The following is a 10,000-nucleotide window of genomic DNA, read 5'->3' as shown; positions in this document are numbered from 1 at the left end:
AGACCAGTGACAGGCCTGTCAATACTGGTACATCTCTGTCTCTACCAGACCAGTGACAGGCCTGTCAATACTGGTACATCTCTGTCTCTAACAGTAACAGACCAGTGACAGGCCTGTCAATACTGGTACATCTCTGTCTCTAACAGTAACAGACCAGTGACATGCCTGTCAATACTGGTACATCTCTGTCTCTAACAGACCAGTGACAGGCCTGTCAATACTGGTACATCTCTGTCTCTAACAGACCAGTGACAGGCCTGTCAATACTGGTACATCTCTGTCTCTAACAGACCAGTGACAGGCCTGTCAATACTGGTACATCCTTGTCTGTAATGATGGTAGTAAAGTGTGATAACAGCTTCTGATCCTGTTCCCAGGACGATGAGGAGGGGGAAACGAGCACATTTAGGACACAGACACACACAACCTGGTTCCGCAGTGTGGTGTTGTGCAGAACAGGGAGGTTTGTTTGTGGGAAGGCCTGTCGAGATAATGTCAGAGAGGACTGAGGACTTACAAGTGGAGACGTGTTTGGTTGCGTGGGACGGGAGCTGGACTTGGTGTTGGCTAAGACAAATCAGACAGTTCTCCTGGAAATGTGTTTGCATGGACCCAAAATGGCACCCTATTCCCTATGTAGTGCATTAACTGACCAAAAGTAGTGCACTATAACGGGTATAGGGTGCCATTTGGGACTGGGACATGTTGGCTAAGTATTTGATTTTACAACACAGATTTCACCCCCTTCTCTTCCCAGTGTTTTTATTGGCCGGCGGTGCTTTCTCCTTCCACCCCTACATTGTCAACAACGTTTTCTACTAAACAGACAGGTTGTCCCCAAATGTCTGTTAAACTGGGAACTAACCTGTCCTGACACAGAATGAGGCTATAGGCTGTTCTATCTTGTTCCTGCTGTAATCCAGGCATGGTGTATTTGGGACACAGTCCACTTGGAGCTGGGGCATTCAGTGGCAAATTAGCAGTTTCTAACTGTTATCATTTTCTCACTACAGTTTAGTCATTTAGTAGACGCTCTTATCCAGATCCACGTAAAGGAACAATTAGGGTTAAGTGCCTTGCTCAAGGGCACATCGACAGATTTTTCACCTAGTCAGTTCAAGGGATTTGAACCAGTGACCTTTCAGTAATTGGCCCAACACTCTTAACCACTAGGCTACCTGCAGCCCAGACTGGTAGTAAGAACGGATGATTGTCAGTAAGAACGGATGATTGTCAGTAAGAACGGATGATTGCCAGTAAGAACGGATGATTGTCAGTAAGAACGGATGATTGCCAGTAAGAACGGATGATTGTCAGTAAGAACGGATGATTGCCAGTAAGAACGGATGATTGCCAGTAAGAACGGATGATTGTCAGTAAGAACGGATGATTGCCAGTAAGAACGGATGATTGCCAGTAAGAACGGATGATTGTCAGTAAGAACGGATGATTGCCAGTAAGAACGGATGATTGCCAGTAAGAACGGATGATTGCCAGTAAGAACGGATGATTGTCAGTAAGAACGGATGATTGCCAGTAAGAACGGATGATTGCCAGTAAGAACGGATGATTGCCAGTAAGAACGGATGATTGCCAGTAAGAACGGATGATTGCCAGTAAGAACGGATGATTGTCAGTAAGAACGGATGATTGCCAGTAAGAACGGATGATTGTCAGTAAGAACGGATGATTGCCAGTAAGAACGGATGATTGCCAGTAAGAACGGATGATTGTCAGTAAGAACGGATGATTGCCAGTAAGAACGGATGATTGCCAGTAAGAACGGATGATTGTCAGTAAGAACGGATGATTGCCAGTAAGAACGGATGATTGCCAGTAAGAACGGATGATTGCCAGTAAGAACGGATGATTGTCAGTAAGAACGGATGATTGTCAGTAAGAACGGATGATTGCCATAATTTGTTCAGTTTAATCACTCCGTTATTGCATTTATATTACATGAAGTACAAACCCCAAACAGTCCAGGTATCAATACTGGTATATACGGCTAAATCTAGTTTTCCGGCCATTCTCCTACTTGGAACAATGTTTTTATTATATTTTCCTTTGGTGTCTTTTTAGATAAGAACAAGCATTCGGTTGGTATCGGACATTCTCTGAATAGAACATTTTACAGCAGTGTCTCCTGTCTGCTCTGACTGAGAATAGATTATTGATCAAGATCTGTCTGAAAGGCACGGTTGATTAGATTACTGTAACGTCAGGCTTTTCTCCGGGTGAAACCGGGGCTGAGGTGGTTGGCGTGACGATGGGCACGGTCGGTGTGGCTAGTTTGTAGAGAACATTCTAGAGGCCCTCGTCCTGGCGCTGTAGAGAACATTCTAGAGGCCCTCGTCTTGGAGCTGTAGAGAACATTCTAGAGGCCCTCGTCCTCGCTCTGTAGAGAACATTCTAGAGGCCCTCGTCTTGGAGCTGTAGAGAACATTCTAGAGGCCCTCGTCTTGGAGCTGTAGAGAACATTCTAGAGGCCCTCGTCCTGGGGCTGTAGAGAACATTCTAGAGGCCCTCGTCCTGGGGCTGTAGAGAACATTCTAGAGGCCCTCGTCCTGGGGCTGTAGAGAACATTCTAGAGGCCCTCGTCCTGGGGCTGTAGAGAACATTCTAGAGGCCCTCGTCCTGGCGCTGTAGAGAACATTCTAGAGGCCCTCGTCCTGGCGCTGCAATTCTACACGTTTCTCCATGGAGTTGAGAGAAAATGTTGTCGTTCTAAAGCTAGTTTCCTGCATCTTTATACATTTTGAAAATGGCTAATTCTGTGTTCTTTTGCTCAAACATAACAACAAAATCAACACTGCTAAAACATTGTTTTTGCAATTTTCAATTCTCCCTGACTAGCTTTTATTTTGGTGATTGTTATTTCTCAAAGATTTTTTGTATATTTTTTAAATATATAACTCCATTATCTTTTCTACATACTTTATATCTCGTTTTAGTTGTTTAAGTTTACACTGAAAGTGTTTTTCCCCCAAAAATGCTTAGGATTTCAATGGTAGAAAAATCCCTGAACATAAAGCCATTCCAATATGTGACCAGCATCATGATTCCATTTCCCTGTGTGGTTTTATCCTCCTCTATCTAGAGTTGTGAATGTGAAGGGTTTAGTGTGTGTGTGTGTCTGTGTGTGTGTGTGTGTGTGTGTGTGTGTGTGTGTGTGTGTGTCTGTGTCGTGTGTCTGTGTCGTGTGTGTGTGTCTGTGTGTGTGTCGTGTGTCTGTGTCTGTGTCTCTGTGTGTGTGTGTGTGTGTGTGTGTGTGTGTGTGTGTGTGTGTGTGTGTGTGTGTGTGTGTGTGTGTGTCTGTGTCGTGTGTGTGTGTCTGTGTGTGTGTCGTGTGTCTGTGTCTGTGTCTCTGTGTGTGTGTGTGTGTGTGTGTGTGTGTGTGTGTGTGTGTGTGTGTACCACAGCTTGGCTGCACTTTCAACACCGGCAGACCAACTGACTTCCTGGGGTTAGGGGTTATCTGTGGTGATCTAATCTGTTGACGTCCCTCATGCCTTGAGGGCCAGACCGGTTACCGGTAACACTTGGTCATCTGGTTCACGGTAGACCTACTCCACAGACATTACCTGAACCGTGGCTCCTGATCCACTAAGACAGACAGACAGGAGTTCTGTTATCTGGGCTGGTTGACCTACTCCACAGACACTACCTGAACCGTGGCTCCTGATCCACTAAGACAGACAGACAGGAGGTCTGTTATCTGGGCTGGTTGACCTACTCCACAGACACTACCTGAACCGTGGCTCCTGATCCACTAAGACAGACAGACAGGAGGTCTGTTATCTGGTTCACGGTAGACCTACTCCACAGACACTACCTGAACCGTGGCTCCTGATCCACTAAGACAGACAGACAGGAGGTCTGTTATCTGGTTCACGGTAGACCTACTCCACAGACACTACCTGAACCGTGGCTCCTGATCCACTAAGACAGACAGACAGGAGGCCTGTTATCTGGTTCACGGTAGACCTACTACACAGACACTACCTGAACCGTGGCTCCTGATCCACTAAGACAGACAGACAGGAGGTCTGTTATCTGGGCTGGTTGACCTACTCCACAGACACTACCTGAACCGTGGCTCCTGATCCCCTAACACAGACAGACAGGAGGCCTGTTATCTGGTTCACGGTAGACCTACTCCACAGACACTACCTGAACCGTGGCTCCTGATCCACTAAGACAGACAGATGAGGTCTGTTATCTGGTTCACGGTAGAACTACTCCACAGACACTACCTGAACCGTGGCTCCTGATCCACTAAGACAGACAGACAGGAGGTCTGTTATCTGGTTCACGGTAGACCTACTCCACAGACACTACCTGAACCGTGGCTCCTGATCCCCTAACACAGACAGACAGGAGGTCTGTTATCTGGTTCACGGTAGACCTACTCCACAGACACTACCTGAACCGTGGCTCCTGATCCACTAAGACAGACAGACAGGAGGTCTGTTATCTGGTTCACGGTAGACCTACTCCACAGACACTACCTGAACCGTGGCTCCTGATCCACTAAGACAGACAGAGGAGGTCTGTTATCTGGTTCACGGTAGACCTACTCCACAGACACTACCTGAACCGTGGCTCCTGATCCACTAACACAGACAGATGAGGCCTGTTATCTGGGCTGGTTGACCACCTTGGGGACAGGGCTCCTGATCCACTAACACAGACAGATGAGGCCTGTTATCTGGGCTGGTTGACCACCTTGGGGACAGGGATCCTGATCCCCTAACACAGACAGATGAGGCCTGTTATCTGGGCTGGTTGACCACCTTGGGGACAGGGCTCCTGATCCCCTAACACAGACAGATGAGGCCTGTTATCTGGGCTGGTTGACCACCTTGGGGACAGGGATCCTGATCCAATAACACAGACAGATGAGGTCTGTTATCTGGGCTGGTTGACCACCTTGGGGACAGGGCTCCTGATCCACTAACACAGACAGATGAGGCCTGTTATCTGGGCTGGTTGACCACCTTGGGGACAGGGATCCTGATCCACTAACACAGACAGATGAGGCCTGTTATCTGGGCTGGTTGACCACCTTGGGGACAGGGATCCTGATCCAATAACACAGACAGATGAGGTCTGTTATCTGGGCTGGTTGACCACCTTGGGGACAGGGCTCCTGATCCACTAACACAGACAGATGAGGCCTGTTATCTGGGCTGGTTGACCGCCTTGGGGACAGGGATCCTGATCCAATAACACAGACAGATGAGGCCTGTTATCTGGGCTGGTTGACCACCTTGGGGACAGGGATCCTGATCCAATAACACAGACAGATGAGGTCTGTTATCTGGGCTGGTTGACCACCTTGGGGACAGGGATCCTGATCCACTAACACAGACAGATGAGGCCTGTTATCTGGGCTGGTTGACCACCTTGGGGACAGGGATCCTGATCCAATAACACAGACAGATGAGGCCTGTTATCTGGGCTGGTTGACCACCTTGGGGACAGGGATCCTGATCCACTAACACAGACAGATGAGGTCTGTTATCTGGGCTGGTTGACCACCTTGGGGACAGGGCTCCTGATCCAATAACACAGACAGATGAGGCCTGTTATCTGGGCTGGTTGACCACCTTGGGGACAGGGATCCTGATCCAATAACACAGACAGATGAGGTCTGTTATCTGGGCTGGTTGACCACCTTGGGGACAGGGATCCTGATCCACTAACACAGACAGATGAGGCCTGTTATCTGGGCTGGTTGACCACCTTGAGGACAGGGATCCTGATCCACTAACACAGACAGATGAGGCCTGTTATCTGGGCTGGTTGACCACCTTGGGGACAGGGCTCCTGATCCACTAACACAGACAGAGGAGGTCTGTTATCTGGACTGGTTGACCACCTTGAGGACAGGGATCCTGATCCACTAACACAGACAGATGAGGTCTGTTATCTGGGCTGGTTGACCACCTTGAGGACAGGGATCCTGATCCACTAACACAGACAGATGAGGCCTGTTATCTGGGCTGGTTGACCACCTTGAGGACAGGGATCCTGATCCACTAACACAGACAGATGAGGCCTGTTATCTGGGCTGGTTGACCACCTTGGGGACAGGGATCCTGATCCACTAACACAGACAGATGAGGCCTGTTATCTGGGCTGGTTGACCACCTTGGGGACAGGGCTCCTGATCCACTAACACAGACAGATGAGGCCTGTTATCTGGGCTGGTTGACCACCTTGGGGACAGGGATCCTGATCCACTAACACAGACAGATGAGGCCTGTTATCTGGGCTGGTTGACCACCTTGGGGACAGGGATCCTGATCCACTAACACAGACAGATGAGGCCTGTTATCTGGGCTGGTTGACCACCTTGGGGACAGGGATCCTGATCCACTAACACAGACAGATGAGGCCTGTTATCTGGGCTGGTTGACCACCTTGGGGACAGGGATCCTGATCCAATAACACAGACAGATGAGGTCTGTTATCTGGGCTGGTTGACCACCTTGGGGACAGGGATCCTGATCCACTAACACAGACAGATGAGGCCTGTTATCTGGGCTGGTTGACCACCTTGGGGACAGCGATCCTGATCCAATAACACAGACAGATGAGGTCTGTTATCTGGGCTGGTTGACCACCTTGGGGACAGGGATCCTGATCCACTAACACAGACAGATGAGGTCTGTTATCTGGGCTGGTTGACCACCTTGGGGACAGGGATCCTGATCCACTAACACAGACAGATGAGGCCTGTTATCTGGGCTGGTTGACCACCTTGGGGACAGGGATCCTGATCCACTAACACAGACAGATGAGGCCTGTTATCTGGGCTGGTTGACCACCTTGGGGACAGGGATCCTGATCCACTAACACAGACAGATGAGGCCTGTTATCTGGGCTGGTTGACCACCTTGGGGACAGGGCTACTGATCCACTAACACAGACAGATGAGGCCTGTTATCTGGGCTGGTTGACCACCTTGGGGACAGGGATCCTGATCCACTAACACAGACAGATGAGGCCTGTTATCTGGGCTGGTTGACCACCTTGGGGACAGGGCTACTGATCCACTAACACAGACAGATGAGGCCTGTTATCTGGGCTGGTTGACCACCTTGGGGACAGGGCTACTGATCCACTAACACAGACAGATGAGGCCTGTTATCTGGGCTGGTTGACCACCTTGGGGACAGGGATCCTGATCCACTAACACAGACAGATGAGGCCTGTTATCTGGGCTGGTTGACCACCTTGGGGACAGGGATCCTGATCCACTAACACAGACAGATGAGGTCTGTTATCTGGACTGGTTGACCACCTTGGGGACAGGGATCCTGATCCACTAACACAGACAGATGAGGCCTGTTATCTGGGCTGGTTGACCACCTTGGGGACAGGGATCCTGATCCACTAACACAGACAGATGAGGCCTGTTATCTGGGCTGGTTGACCACCTTGGGGACAGGGCTACTGATCCACTAACACAGACAGATGAGGCCTGTTATCTGGGCTGGTTGACCACCTTGGGGACAGGGCTACTGATCCACTAACACAGACAGATGAGGCCTGTTATCTGGGCTGGTTGACCACCTTGGGGACAGGGATCCTGATCCACTAACACAGACAGATGAGGCCTGTTATCTGGGCTGGTTGACCACCTTGGGGACAGGGATCCTGATCCACTAACACAGAGAGATGAGGCCTGTTATCTGGGCTGGTTGACCACCTTGGGGACAGGGATCCTGATCCACTAACACAGACAGAAAAAAATAAATGTATAGTATCCAGTATGTCACCGAGTAGACTCACTTTCTCTCTCTTTGTCCCACTCTCTCTCTCTCTCTCTTTGTCCCACTCTCTCTCTCTCTCTCTCTCTCTTTGTCCCACTCTCTCTCTCTCTCTCTCTCTCTCTCTCTCTCTCTCTCTCTCTCTTTGTCCCACTCTCTCTCTCTCTCTCTCTCTCTCTCTCTCTCTCTCTCTCTCTTTGTCCCACTCTCTCCTCTCTCTCTCTCTCTCTCTCTTTGTCCCACTCTCTCTCTCTCTCTCTCTCTCTCTCTCTCTCTTTGTCCCACTCTCTCCTCTCTCTCTCTCTCTCTCTCTCTTTGTCCCACTCTCTCTCTCTCTCTCTCTCTCTCTCTCTCTCTCTCTTTGTCCCACTCTCTCCTCTCTCTTTCTCTCTCTTTGTCCCACTCTCTCTCTCTCTCCTCTCTCTCTCTCTCCTCCTCTTGTCTGCCAATCATTCTTATCTCCTGCAGTATTTATCTAACTCCAGGCAGGCAGGAGGCAGACAGTAGTAGTTGTTATCTCAGGTGATATCTGCTCATGCGTCAGTCAGGACTGTACCTGGTTCTACTACCGTGACATGGATGGAATGGCCCGTAGTTGTTATCTCAGGTCAGTCAGGACTGTACCTGGTTCCACTACCCTGACATGGATGGAATGGCCCGTAGTTGTTCTCTCAGGTCAGTCAGGACTTTACCTGGTTCTGATTCTACTACCCTGACATGGATGGAATGGCCCGTAGTTGTTCTCTCAGGTCAGTCAGGACTGTACCTGGTTCTGATTCTACTACCCTGACATGGATGGAATGGCCCGTAGTTGTTATCTCAGGTCAGTCAGGACTGTACCTGGTTCTACTACCCTGACATGGATGGAATGGCCCGTAGTTGTTCTCTCAGGTCAGTCAGGACTGTACTTGGTTCTACTACCCTGACATGGATGGAATGAGGAGATAAGCATGGTTAAATGCTGATTTATTTCTTTGGAGGTAGTTGGACTTCAAGATTTTACTACCCTTGAAATGTCGGCTAGACCTCCACTTATCCTGATTCCTGCCTTCACGAATCCTCCACGTAATTCAGGCCCTAATTTGAATTGAATTGTTTAAATGTAACCTTTATTTAACTAGTCAGTAAAGAACAAATTCCTATTTACAATGACGGCCTACCCCGGCCAAACCCGGACGACGCTGGGCCAATTGTACGCCGCCCTATGGGACTCCCAGTCACGGGGCCGGATGTGATACAGCCTGGATTTGAACCAGGGACTGTAGTGATGCCTCTTGCACTGAGATGCAGTGTCTTAGACCGCTGTGCCACTCTGGGAACCCTAGCGGTTCAAGGTCTAATAAAGGTTCATTCTCAACAGGCTGTTTGGCCTGAAGTCCAGAGTGAATGTGATTGAAACTGTCAAACTGTCACTTCTAGCCCGTCTGGACAGCTTTGAATGAACTGAGGAAGAATGATGAGCTGATCGTATGATAAAATCCCCAGAATGTACAGGGGGGGGTGGGGGGTTGAAATGTCCGTATTTCCAACCCCTGGATTGGTCGATGTGATAATTGGACTGTCTTCCACACGGTTGACAGTACAGTGGTGGGGTAGTACATCTGCCAGTCAAGTCAATGGGTGAAATGACATCAGGCTGGAGGAGAGAAACCCTCTCTCTGACCTACATATTATCCACCCGCTCGTCTCAAATGATGGCAGCATCTGCATCATCTGTATCCGGGCAGAATTCATACGGTCATTTATCTCTCTCTGTGTGTGTGTGTGTGTGTGTGTGTGCTGCAGTGAAGGCAAGGCAGTCGATGAGGATTGTCCCCCATTCATATTAATGCTTAGCCATCATCATCATCATATCAAACACTGCTGTTTTGTGTGATGGTCATTTAAAGGTGTTGCTGTCAGCCTTTGTAGCTGGGTGCAGTCGGACTCATTTTCAGCCCCGTAACATTACTTAAGAATGAATAAGAGTAGCAGGCTTGATGTTGAAGAGACAGCTGTCATGTGACAGAGAGAGGCTGCCTGTCTGTCTCCTGACGTCATGTGACAGAGAGAGGCTGCCTGTCTGTCTCCTGACGTCATGTGACAGAGAGAGGCTGCCTGTCTGTCTCCTGACGTCATGTGACAGAGAGAGGCTGCCTGTCTGTCTCATTGAAGAGCCCTAGAGAGGGGAAGCTGACAGCAGTCATTGCCCTGCAGTAAGTAGCCAGACTCTGCCTGCC

At 49.3% G+C, this 10,000-nt stretch overlaps 1 protein-coding gene and 1 long non-coding RNA gene across 12 annotated transcripts in view; both read left to right on the top strand.

The window, feature by feature from the left end:
* The window catches only part of LOC110512975 (protein MTSS 1), a 136,034-nt gene that overhangs the window by 40,903 nt on the left and 85,131 nt on the right, over positions 1 to 10,000 (top strand). The gene's annotated exons all lie outside the window — the stretch shown is intronic.
* On the top strand, positions 4,408 to 7,418 carry LOC118937345. Its single transcript, XR_005034619.1, has 2 exons — positions 4,408 to 4,551; positions 4,907 to 7,418. It is a non-coding gene; the product is annotated as an uncharacterized LOC118937345 (long non-coding RNA).

This window comes from Oncorhynchus mykiss, chromosome 2 (genome assembly GCF_013265735.2).
Source record: "Oncorhynchus mykiss isolate Arlee chromosome 2, USDA_OmykA_1.1, whole genome shotgun sequence".
Taxonomy (NCBI): Eukaryota; Metazoa; Chordata; class Actinopteri; order Salmoniformes; family Salmonidae; genus Oncorhynchus; species Oncorhynchus mykiss.
Note: the sequence above shows the minus strand (reverse complement) of the source record. Positions and strands in the feature narration are given on the sequence as shown.